The sequence below is a fragment of the Balaenoptera musculus genome, chromosome 3 (genome assembly GCF_009873245.2).
Source record: "Balaenoptera musculus isolate JJ_BM4_2016_0621 chromosome 3, mBalMus1.pri.v3, whole genome shotgun sequence".
Taxonomy (NCBI): Eukaryota; Metazoa; Chordata; class Mammalia; order Artiodactyla; family Balaenopteridae; genus Balaenoptera; species Balaenoptera musculus.
In genome coordinates, this window is record NC_045787.1 from 7,785,471 (window position 1) to 7,797,917 (window position 12,447).

Here is a 12,447-nt window from a genome sequence, read left to right on the forward strand (position 1 = left end):
CTCTTGCTCTCAATTCACACCACTCTCCCCTTCCCCACTGCACACAGGTGGTCCAAAGTTGCCCCCTAGTCACTGCCTATCACATGACCCTATCTGGAGTCTCCGCATTGTACTTACCACTATATGTTACTTTTTCATTTATTGGGATGTCATTAGCGTTTATAATCTAACTCTCCCCCAAAACATATATTTCATGAGAACTGGGAGGTTTCATGTTTGCCAGTATATCACCAATACCTAAAAGAGTCTCCTACCCTGTGCGTACTCAATAAAGATCTGTTTGGAGAGAGCCGGTGGGTGGACACAGGTTATTTCTCCTTGTCACTTTCCTTGCAATTTTCAAGAAAAGTGGTTAGTGTGTTACAACAATAATAGAAACACAATTTCCAACCCGACATTAATTGGGTGCCCCTGATGACCCCCGTGTACAGTAAGAGATGCTTCAGAAGCACCATGTGTTTATACAGATGTTTTATCCATGACGGATTTTCGTTTAAGATTAACCACCAATCATGTGTTTTCTGCAAGGAAATTACACAGTGAGAGTGGGTTCCAACCCTCAAAATACTTGCTGCCTCAGTGAAATAAAACCAAGATACTATGTGCAGAAACCTATAGCTGCTTTTAAATAACATTTAGGATAGGTGGGTCTATTGCTCTATAATTCTTCTCTGTAATAGTCTGCCATGGGAGCTCCCTTGGTGACCATTATAAAATAAAGGGGGTAAAACACACTCTGGATTCAAAAGTTATATATTATTCACTGGGGTCGGCATCTGAGTAACCTCTAAATTACCTTAGCAAGTTTCTTAACCTCTCCATGCCTTGGTTTACTCATCTCTAAACTGCGGATAATATTAGAACCTGCTGTGTATGGTTGCTGAGAAGATGAAACGATATAAATAAAGTAGTTATACCAGTGCCTGGGATGTAGGGTGTGCTCAAATAACTTGAGCCACTGGTATGAATTATTGCTAAGTTAGTACCAGTGGTTTATAAAATGTTCCATATTATGAAATGCTGGAGAACCTCTATCAAATTTCTATTATCATTTCCACATTACAAGGGGCTGTTCAATGACCTCCTCTTTTTAACTGGTCCAAGTCCTTCAGACCCAAACATGCAGGCAGGTGGAGGTGACATAGAATATTTACACTCCACCCTTTCTACGCGCGGGGAACTGGCCTGCATTTGGAAAAAGAAGAACCTACTCCAAATCAATAAAGTCTTCACAAATCATGCACCTGTGGTTAGAAATGTTAGCTGTAGGTATCTCTGACCAGTCAGGATTTGCTTAAGAAAACAAAAATGACCTGTAAATGCTCTTCCATAAAGACAAAACCTGAACCAGAAAATAAAGGTCAAAGTTAGAATATACATGACACTTAACATTATAACCACAGAACAAAGTTAGACCATCATAATTCACTTTTCTTATTATTGCTATTATTATGAGATCCCAGAAGAAACTTCTAAGACCTTGACACCACCCTAATTACAGCTGGATTATGAAATAATCTTAGAAGAGCATAACAGCACATAAAATAGAAAGCTGCAAAAGAAATGTAATCAGCTCCTAGAAATATAGCAGTGGAATGATCAAGTTAGCATATAACTACATATCAAATAGAGTTAAGAAGGAATTCCAGAAAAAAAAGAGAAAAGTCATAGTTGGGAGAAAAGAACTAGATTTGCCTACTAAAAATATGCTTGCTTCAGTGAAGATATTTCAGAATGAGCATTTGTATGGGAAACGTGGTCATTCAATACCTCACTGATGTTTTTCCTTCTTCTTTGGGTCCTACTGTGTGCCTGGCCTGTGGAAGCTTCCTACCCGCTGGTCACAGCTCAGCTCAGAACATGTGTATGTGTTCCGGGATGGGTGATAAAAATGGTGGCCAGCGGTCCACACCATCCAATGAAAAACATTGTGTGTGTATGTGTATGTGCACATGCTTGTAGCACCAAGTCAGTGAAAGATTATTTAAAAGGTGCTGCATAGCTGTGGATCCTTCAGTAGCTATCAATTAATTTATCAGAAACTCATAATTAAGCCACAAAGCTGGGTTTTAGTACACTGTTTTAGACATTTATTTCATTGATTGTATTCCTGCCTTAGTGACCTTCATGAGCTCAAGGCTAGTGCTATCTGTGCCTATATCTACAATCCTATATATCTATCAATATATCTGTATCTATTTATATCTATCTCTCTATCTACCTACTTATCTATCTGTCTACAGATATACATATTCAACTGACTCAGAGCTGTACTCCCAGCATAGCAGGGACTCTGTAAAGGCACATCCGTGCTGTTGTTTGAACATGCACATCCCTGATAACTGCTTTACAGGAAATACTACTTCAGAGTTCTGAGCCTGGTCAGCCCCATAACCTAAGAGTCATGCTACTCTGTGTTATTTTTACATTTAATAATACGTACTCCTTGAAGACGATACAGATGAAATTCCAGTGCGATACCAAGAGTGCGTCTGAACACTCAATTTAAGAAACGTTAAATGCCAGGAAGAAGCAGACATTTGATCCTACTGCATAGTGGAGGGGGCCATTGGTCTTGGTCTATGTGATACTAGACTACTGTCAACTTCTTTTCCAGTTATCTTCTCGACTCATAGACAACCATCAGGGAGAAACAGACTCCGGAAGGATCGTGCACTCTTTCCTCTCTAAGAAGTACTATGAATGATGTGCACTTACACTAGAAAGCAGCAAAGACTCTGGAAAAACAGTGGAATGAATGGCCTCAGCTGGACAATATGGGGACAGTCCATAATGGCTACCGCCAATCTAATTATTTAATTATTGCAAAATCATGAAATAAGCATCTTAAATCAAACATAGCATAATCAGAAGGAGCACATTCTTATCACACTCTTAAGGACCATTAGAGTAAATCATGTTTTACAAAATTTCGGTCGGAATCACTTCACTAAATAACACGTACATATTCAGTGCTTATTGTATGTTAAGTACTGGGAAGATGAACACAATCAAGTCAAGGGTTTCCTGGTCTGAAAAGGAAAGACTGCATGTTTACAAGGAACAGTACAATGAATCCAACTTTAAATTGCCATTGTAGGGACATGCCCAGGAACGTGGGGACACAAAGGAGGTGCCATGTAATTTATCTAGCCATGGAGAGAGAAGATAAGGGTCTATAGAGGAGGTGACATGTGAACTGAGAATGGGTGAACAAGTAAGTACCCACCCGCTGGACAATATGGGGAAAATTATACCAAATACACTAAACTCTGGTTGGTGGGGTAGAGGGTGAATAATCCCATTCCTTCCTCTTGCAGACAATCTCATGTACTTCCAGTTCTGTATCCAAATTAGAAATAGAGTTTTTCTTATCCAGTTTGAAAAATCCCCAAAGATCCATCCGTCCATCTACCCAACCAATAAACATTGACAGCTTTTATATCTCAGGCCGTTCGCTATGCCTGAAGATAGAGCAATGATCAAACTAGGCAAAAATCCCTGCCCTCATGGAGCCTACATTATGGGTAGGGCAGAACTTATACAAATGGTGAGGATGGCGGGGGAAGAGGTGAAGTCAAGGCACTGAACCCTTTGGACTCCAATAGGGAAGGGAGATGTGCGGTTGAGGTAAAGGCCAGAGATGTGGGAGTGACACCAGGGAATGGTGGTGTCCTGAAGCCAGATGGAGCAAGTGCTTCAAGGAGCTGAGAAGGAGGGATTGTGCTGTACGAACGCTGCTGACCCTGACTGTCACGTGTGAGGCTGCCTGCACGTCGACCACTGGATGTAGCAACGTAGCAGGACTGATGGAAGGACCGTGTGGTCCAAGTGGGTTCAAGAGGAAGTGGACACACAGGAATTGAGGATACTAAATATAAACAAATGCTTTCAAGGAATTTTTCTGTACAGCGAAGAAGAGAATTGGGTCATAGCTGGAGGGGAAATTCAAGTCCACACTTCATCTATTTTTAATGGTTTCATGTTTGCATTCCTATTGGAAAGATCCAAACAGAGTGGGGAAAATAAAAACTGATGACGCAAGAAAGAAAGGGTCTTTGAGTAGAAGAGAAGGAATGGGATTTTGGTGCCCAAGCTGGAGTCTTGGCCTCAAGTAGAACTGTTCAGAGTGGCCACCAGGTGGGATGTGTGATTGGCCAGTTGGGGCAAGAGCCTCACCATCACTGTAGCAAGGAGGTGACTTTCTATGGAAGGAGGAAGAACAGCTCTCAAAGGCTGTGAAGCTGTGAGCAGGGCGGTCACCTCCCCCCATCCCCCCCACAAATTCTGAGCAATGATAAACAATTTAGATATACCCACCTAATTCCTCAATGCTGGAAATGGAAGATCTGATCATTATTTTTAAAACTTGTTATATGAGAATATGGTGGTATTTACTTCCCAGAATCTCCTGACCATCTTTCCAACCTTTGCTTTTTCTGCTTTGGTTTAACCAAGAGTGGTTACTGCCCAAGCTTTACGCAAAAGCAAACGAAACAAAATGACTCTGCTCCCTTTGTGGCCTGGGAGGCTAAAACAGACACAAACACACATGAAAACCGCAAGAAAGGCCCCAGTGGATAAACATGAACTGATTAGGTTTGTAACCCTGCAGCTATAGAAGCCTCTCCAGTACTCTGATCTGGAGACCACAAGGCAGGAAAACCTCAAGTCCCATGAAATCCAAAAATCCAAACATAGGGTCATTTTTATGCCCTTTGGAGACTTCTGCCAAAAAAAGATCTTACGCACAGTTTAATCAAGGGGGCAGTATCCTCACACACACACACACGTAAAGCTTCAAATCCAAGCAATTAACCCCACACACCTCTGCCCCTCAAATCGGTGTCTGAGAATGAACAGTACACATATGCCATTCCCAGCCTGACTTAAACACAAAACGAAGGAAAGAAAATGGATTCTGAACTTCACCACACATCTGTGACTCACAAATATTTATAGTAGTCACAAAGCCGGGACAATAACACACTTGGCAGTTACTCACCTAGACAAGCAATTAAAAAAGGCCAAAATCCCAACAGGGAAGAGAACAGGAGAGAAAGCAAGGTTTCCCCAGCTCCGATGCCTCCTCGCGTAGATAATGGAAGCAGACAATTCTCCTGTCCGTGGACTTGGCTAACGTAGAGTGAGATGCACACGACAAAACAGATCAGATCTGCATGGGGCTTTTCCAGATCGCCTCATGGAGATTTTCCATCCGGCTGACTAGACAATGGGACAAGAATAATAAGATGTGGAGACCACAGCTTTAGTATTCCAGACTTTATTGAGAATGACAGGCTAAATCTTGATCCCCAAATACAACCACTCAGTGTGTTTAAGCAAGGGCTGTACCTTATGTCAATAATATACATAGAAATGCATTGCAAATACCACAAAACAGAATTCCTATCAGCACAGCGGCACCACCTGAAACAATGACAGCAAAACTCAGAATTTTACAGCCAACAAATCTAGAAAACTAAGGAAAGATGGAGACTTGAGTTGGGGTTCAATCTTTCCAAGTTCACGTCCATCTCAGAAAGAGAAATCTAGCTAATTCTCTATCTTTTAGAACTTATAAACTATGAAACCATTATGGTAGGCACATGAAAATTAATAATGAAATTAATATTTTAGGTAAGTGCTTTAAAGTCAACAAGTGAAGACATCAACCAATACACATGAGATTCAACCACTGTTGCCTTGGTCTTTCAGATGCACCACAGAACATTTAATGCAAACACCAAAAGTTAGGTACAGAAATGAAACAAGAGGAAAAACACTGAGATATGACTTAATGCTGCTCAACATAATGAGTTAAGTTCTATTAAATAAAAAATGTGAAATACAGTTGTTAAAAAAATAGGTAAAATGCAAAAGTTAACCAATCCCTAACCAAAAAAGGAAAGTAAAAGAATGAAAGAATTTCAGTTGTCTGGGTGTAAACTTGGTCTCTATTTGTAGGATGAAGCAATGTGTCGTTGAGATCTCTCATTCCTACAAATATTTTGATTGTCTGAACATATTCCTTAGATTAACATTGTCAGATAACTTTTGCCAGAGAGTTAAAAGAGAGGCAGAATAAAACTATGAGAAGAATTACAAAAAATGATAGCTATTCTTAAATAACTGAACTCTTCCCTGAATGAAAGAGTTGAATATTTTTAATAACATCAGAAGAAAGTAAAGGAAAATTTTTATTAAATTTCTAAGCACTGGTGAAACAATTATGAAGGAACTATTTGGCGACACTAAAATGAACTTCTTTAAACTTAAAAGGATAAAGTTAACAAGCAAATAGAGTGGGGGGGAAATGACAACAAAGGGTTAATATTCTTAAAAATAAATTCTGTTAATATCTGTAAGAAAATGCTGAATCTCAAGAACTAAACGGGTATAAAATAAGGACTAACAATTCTTTCACACATGTAAGTTCCCTTTCTCCCTTCTACTTTCTCTCTCTCTCCCTCTCTCTTCCCCTTCTCAAAAAATGGCTAATTATCACATAAAATTTTACAAATCTACCAAATACCATAATGACTAAACAATAGAACATATAAAAGGAAGCAATACTATCAAATTGATTAAAAAATTAATGATGATAATGATAGTAAGGTTTTAGCAAAACAAACTCTCTAACATATTATTGGTGAAGTATAAATGTCTAGGACACTTCTGCAAAGCTGACTGGCAATCTGAGTAAAACTCACTGGCTCTGAAATAGCAAAGCAACTACAGCTATTCTGACTTAATGAATTAACCTTCAATTTTAAAAAAAGCTTTATAATAATAGCTGATATTATGAAGCATCTACTTTATGCTGCAAAATTTCTACTGTTCATAAGGTAGTGATAGTGTGAGGTGTAAAAAACCAGAAAGCAGCAGTGGAATCCAGGTGTCTGCTACACTCCCCTTGTCACGATCCTTTCGCATTGTCTATGATTTTTGTTAACTGAAAATAATATACACCTCCAGCAAAGAAGAAGCAGTAAATTCCATTATAGTGCCTTTACATGATAGAATATTATGATGCATTAACATGAGATTTATTAACAATTTTCAATAAGATGATATAGGCAAAATTTTATGTCTAGTGTTATTTCAACTCTGTAAAACACTCACAAAAGACTAGATTAACTGACAGCAGTGATTGTCTTTGGTGGAGGCATTACGGGTGAATTTTCCCCTTCTTTTACATAATTTCCATAATTAGCATTCACTATTTTAATCCTTTTTTTCATATTTTTAAACTGCAAAAATACAACATTCTTGAGAAAATTTTAGATAGTGAATATATGGCACATAAAGGGCACACACCCTCAACCCCAGAGATAATCTACTGAGAGTTTGGTATGTACTGATGTATGTTCTAGCAGACTTTGTAACACACAGCCACTTGTGTGCAGAGACGGTGTGTGTGTGTGTGTGTTTAAGATGAATGGGATTATATTGAATATATTATTCTGCAATCTGCTTTTTCCAGTTAATAAGGTACCATACACAACTTTCCAATACTTTTATAATCTGAATTTTACTTTTTATATCATTGCCATTAAAGTGAAGAACACTTTTCCGTTACTTGTGGAACAAGTACCAAGGGACGAGTGGCTCTGGAAAAAGGCGTATCTTCAAAAGTGATCCTACATCAGGCTCACGGGCTTGCTACAATTACTTATTTCTATGAAAGAATGAACAAACGAATAGGACAGGTCCCTGCTTAAACTCCTTTAAGAAACACAAATTGATTGGCTTTGCTTTACCCGTCTTGCTAGATGATAAGCAGTGAGGTAGAGAGTCAGACAAGCCTTGAGGTGTCAGAAGTATCCTTTTGTAAGAAAAAGTTAAACGAAACACAAACCCACTTCATCTGATGTATCTGGCCAAGGGTATGGCCATGTTATCCCATGATTTAAGTAGGTCAATCTTGTTCAAACTTGACTCTTGTAAACATCTGCTTTTGCTCAGAATAAAAGATGCAGATTTGATACCAGAACACTTCTGTGCAACGTAATTATAAGACAGCCCAAGATAATTGCATATTTGCCCTAATATGTATAAGTAGCAGCATGTATAAGGCTACAAAATAAAAATGTCACATTTAGAAATTATGTGGAGACCAAAATAGGAAATGCTATCTGAACTTATCTTGTAAATGAGCTATACATTCTGGATTACCAAAATATTCTTGATCAGGCCCTGTTTTGAGCAGAGCTATAGTCTAGGTGCTTGGACTTAGACTAATACACTCGGGGCATGCCGACCATGGAAAGCATTGGAACACCAAATGCACTCACTCCATGCAGTAGGTTTTTTCAGCTACAGTAGGCTTCATTAAAAGTGGCTTATGAGTAAATTCTGAGCATCCAAGCTAAATTTTGTTAAAGGACTCATACCTACTGGCCACTAAAACACTCTCACTCTCTACACTGGGATCTTTGAGCACTGCATGCAGATCAGGGCTCAATGAACTACAGCCTGAGGGCCAAATCCAGCCCAGCTTGACAAGTCTTTGTAAATAAGTTCTACCAGAACACAGCTACATTTGCTCATTTACATATATCATCTGTGGCTGCTTTAGGCTACAACACAGAGCTGAGTTAGTACAACAGAGATGATATGGCCGGCAAATCCTAAAATGTTTACTACCTCACCGTTTTCAGAAAAAGTTTACCATCTCCTGATATAGACTGCTGTTTGAAAAACTGATTGCTTACTATTTATTGGGAGCTTTTCTTTAAGGACCTGAGTATTTCCAGTACAGAATAAAAGTGTGTCTGTCCTTATTCTCAGGAGCCACTCTTAGTGCTAAGAGGTAGTACTGGGTTAGGGCTTAGAACATCGGTTCACATCACAGCTCTGCCTCTGACCGCTTGTGAGATCTTGAGCTGATTACTTAACTTCTCTGTGCTTTCACTTTCTTTCTGGAAGCCTGCTCATTCATTCACTGCCATTTCTAACAGCAGAGATAAGCGATGCTCATCAACCATCACAGTACCTCAATCTATAAAACTGTTGGCTTCTTCATTTCCCATTTGAGTGTCCGACTTACCAAGGAGGGAAGGGATGGAGCGTTTCCTTGATCATGTATCACACCAAGGATCCACAGTCACTTGGGCAGTGCAGCCGAACTCTCACACACCAGTGCTTCAAAAAAGAAAAGAAAAAAAACAGAGATTCTATTAACCCATTTTAAAAGAGGACATGGTCATTTTTTATCGATTCTGGAAAGTTCCATGAATGCCCTGCACAACCAGCTGCCTTGGCACTGTAAGGCTTAGCACAGAACAACAGAACAACCTGGAATCACAAATGTGACAGCCCTAGCCTCGCATCCCATGCACCAATGGACTTCTTTCTTCAGAAAAGAAGAAATAACAATTCAAATGTTAATATATGAGAACAAATCTCATAAAACTAATGAAAGGACCATCATTTCACACCGATTTGAATTACTTTTAGCAGTTTGAACATCAAATTCAGACAGGTTGCGTGAATCTACCCATTTTATGATGGCTCTTTCATTCTGTTTTTGGGAATATATAGTACCTTAAGTAATGCATTTCACAAAATAGGAGATAAAGGCAGAAGGTATAGAATAAACTATACTAGATTTTGAGCTTGTATTTTTATTTACATATTAATTTACTTGATGCACAATATGATAACTTTATTTTAAAAAGGAATTGTAAACCATAAAAATAATTCACTTTACTAAAACCAAGTAAAGTTATCCAATCTGCTCATTCAATTTAACACATAAAAATCCTGAAAACTTGATATCGGAATGTGATGAAAAACTACCACAAAGCACCAGCCTCCCTAGAACCATGTATGCCAGAAATTGAAGAAATGGGTTACTTTCCATTTCCTATTCAAAAAAGAAATGTGTCCATTACTATTTAAGGATGCCTGTCACTTCATATACTACAATTTGGGGGCTCGTGCTTTTTCTGTTGTCCTAGTTCATGTAGTGTCTTTCTACTCTCTTCACTCTGCAGTTTCTGGCTGCCATAAACCTCAAACACACTGATGTTGCCTATCCCAACACAAACACTTGAGTAGCAGCTGAGGATGATGATGAGAAAAGCGGGAGAAGAAGTACCCAGAACATTCTGGAACGTTCTGGCTATCCCTCTATGCAATGATTCCTACACTGTCTACTTAGTAATTACCTAAAGGCCATCTGCCTGCAGAAGATCAACTGAATTACAGCATCTGGAAATTTATAAGATTTTCTATCTGCTGAAATGCCATTTGAAAGTCCTGAGGTTCAGAGGTGAGAGGGCGGTGGCTTGGTGACAATGTCTCTCTATGAGGCTCCTGGCCTCCGTGAGGTGCCTTTGGTAAGTTCATGGGAAGCAAGTGGGTGATCCAACATATTCAGAACTTATTCAGAACTGCCCGGGAAGGTGCCACAGCCCAGGTGCACTCATGCACTGCAACATCACCGATCCCTACGAGGTCCCAGCTGAGTCTTTGAAAGTCTGTGACTTCATACTTTGGAAAGGAGGAGGTGCAGATGCAAATCCTTGAGGCCAAAAGAGGAGTAAGGGAGCTCTCCCCAAGGTAAGAAGGCATACTCAGCCCAGGAAAAATTCCTAGGAGCAGCCAATTCCTTTCTCACAACACCAATAATATCTCCTTTGGGTGTGGCAACAAATATGTTAGTTGAGGTTTCTTTATTAAACAGCATGCTTGAATACAACAACTTCCTCTCTTGAGCCCTAAAATCTATTTTACAATTAGTACTAAAATTTCTTTGCATTTGTTTATCTCTTAATAAAGTTGGACAGGTCCATTGGTTATTGCCATGAATACCCAGCAATTCCTACAGACTCCCATGTGTCAGAATTAAATTAAAAACAGGCCTGCTAATTAGGTCTGGAGGCTAAGCGCTCCCATCCTCCCTCAGTGAGATCATAAATTAGCTGATGTGGCCTCTCAGCTAGGACATCCAAGAGTCACGCCTACAGAGAATGGCCAGCCTCTTAAACGGCAAAGGACACAGAGGCCAAAAAACACATTGGAAGAATCCAGAAGCATTGACACAACCCCACGACAAATACCACAGGAAGAGAACATCCCTGCTGAATCCAGGCAGGGACAGCCTGCAACCTGGACAGCCACACACTCCAGGTCCAAACTTCAGACTTCAAAAGCGAGTCCCTTCCTTGTGAAAAGGCAACATTCAAGGCACAGAATGCCCATAGAGAGTTCACACAGCTTGGGGGACAACAGGACTCCCTTTAGAATCTGAAATCTAAACCAGAAACTAGTTCCAGCAGCAGGATCCAGGGACATACACGCTGAGAGGCTGTAACTATGCCTGTAGTTACATCAAAGGTGAAAAGCACATTTTACCACCCTGGCCCATGACAGCCAAGCAAACAGCATCAGGACCTTTTACTATGGAGGGTAAAGCCTTGCCTGGGTAGGCATGCCACCCTCCAAAGGAATATATACCATTCAACATGACACCCACGTGTTTGAAGCAGTGTAGGGTCAGGAGCGGAAACCACAGCAACAAAGCAGTGACCTTGAATAGGCTAAGCTGAAGTCACGGATATTGGCCCCTTCGGGTCTGGAAGTTGAGCTCTCCCATCCTCCCCCAGTGAGGTCATAAATTAGTTGATGTATAAACCGTAAATCACTGACGTATTTTCCAGAAAACTGAGGGAAACTTCAAAAGGTTAAGAAGCTACAAAACCCCAGAGGGTCATCGCAGACTGAGGTTGGAATATTTTAAAGTGGATATTTAACTCCCCATTAAATAAGAAACTGCTTATGTTTTATTAATATATATAAATGTCCCCACTTGACTCGATTCCATATTATCCTTATTATTTTCTCTTTTACTTAATATCAACTTTAGTAGAAACAATTCCTGCGTCCTCTGCCTCATGATTCTCGATTAGAGCCTCACCACGGAAAAAAAGCTGCCACCAGGAATATGTGGACCAGCTGGGGAGCACGCAAGGCCAGTCTATCTGAAAGGCCACTCCCATGAACAGCTAAGTTGGAAGGAAGGCTCAAAGGAGCAGCTCCAAGGAGCTAATAGACTAGAAAAGCAGACAATTAGGGCACGTTAACATGAAAAAGAGAGGAGACTTCATCCAAAGGAAGGGGGTGTCACGGAAGCCTCAGTAAAATGCCAGGATGAGAGTGGTATTTAGGAGAATCAATATGGCAGCTCTGCAGAGAATAGACAAGAACGGGAGGAACCACGGGCGAGAAGCTGCCACAAGAGAACTTTAGGTTTTAAAATATTTTTTTTTAAAAGACTATAAATCATAGCCCATTTTTGCAAAACATTAGTTGTACAGGAACATCAGTCTAGAAACTGAGTATGGACCCATGAGGAATGAATGTCTTTGAAATTAAGACAATAACAAGCTCTGAGAATCAGAATCTTCTCACTAGGAATGAAGATACAAAATAAGTAAA

At 39.8% G+C, this 12,447-nt stretch overlaps 1 protein-coding gene across 3 annotated transcripts in view; it reads right to left on the reverse strand.

The window, feature by feature from the left end:
• The window catches only part of SEMA5A (semaphorin 5A), a 528,372-nt gene that overhangs the window by 389,858 nt on the left and 126,067 nt on the right, over positions 1-12,447 (reverse strand). For all 3 annotated transcript variants that reach the window (XM_036846398.1, XM_036846396.1, XM_036846394.1), the window contains exon 2: positions 9,053-9,147. The gene's annotated coding sequence lies outside the window, so the exon portion shown is untranslated. The remainder of the gene's footprint in view (positions 1-9,052; positions 9,148-12,447) is intronic.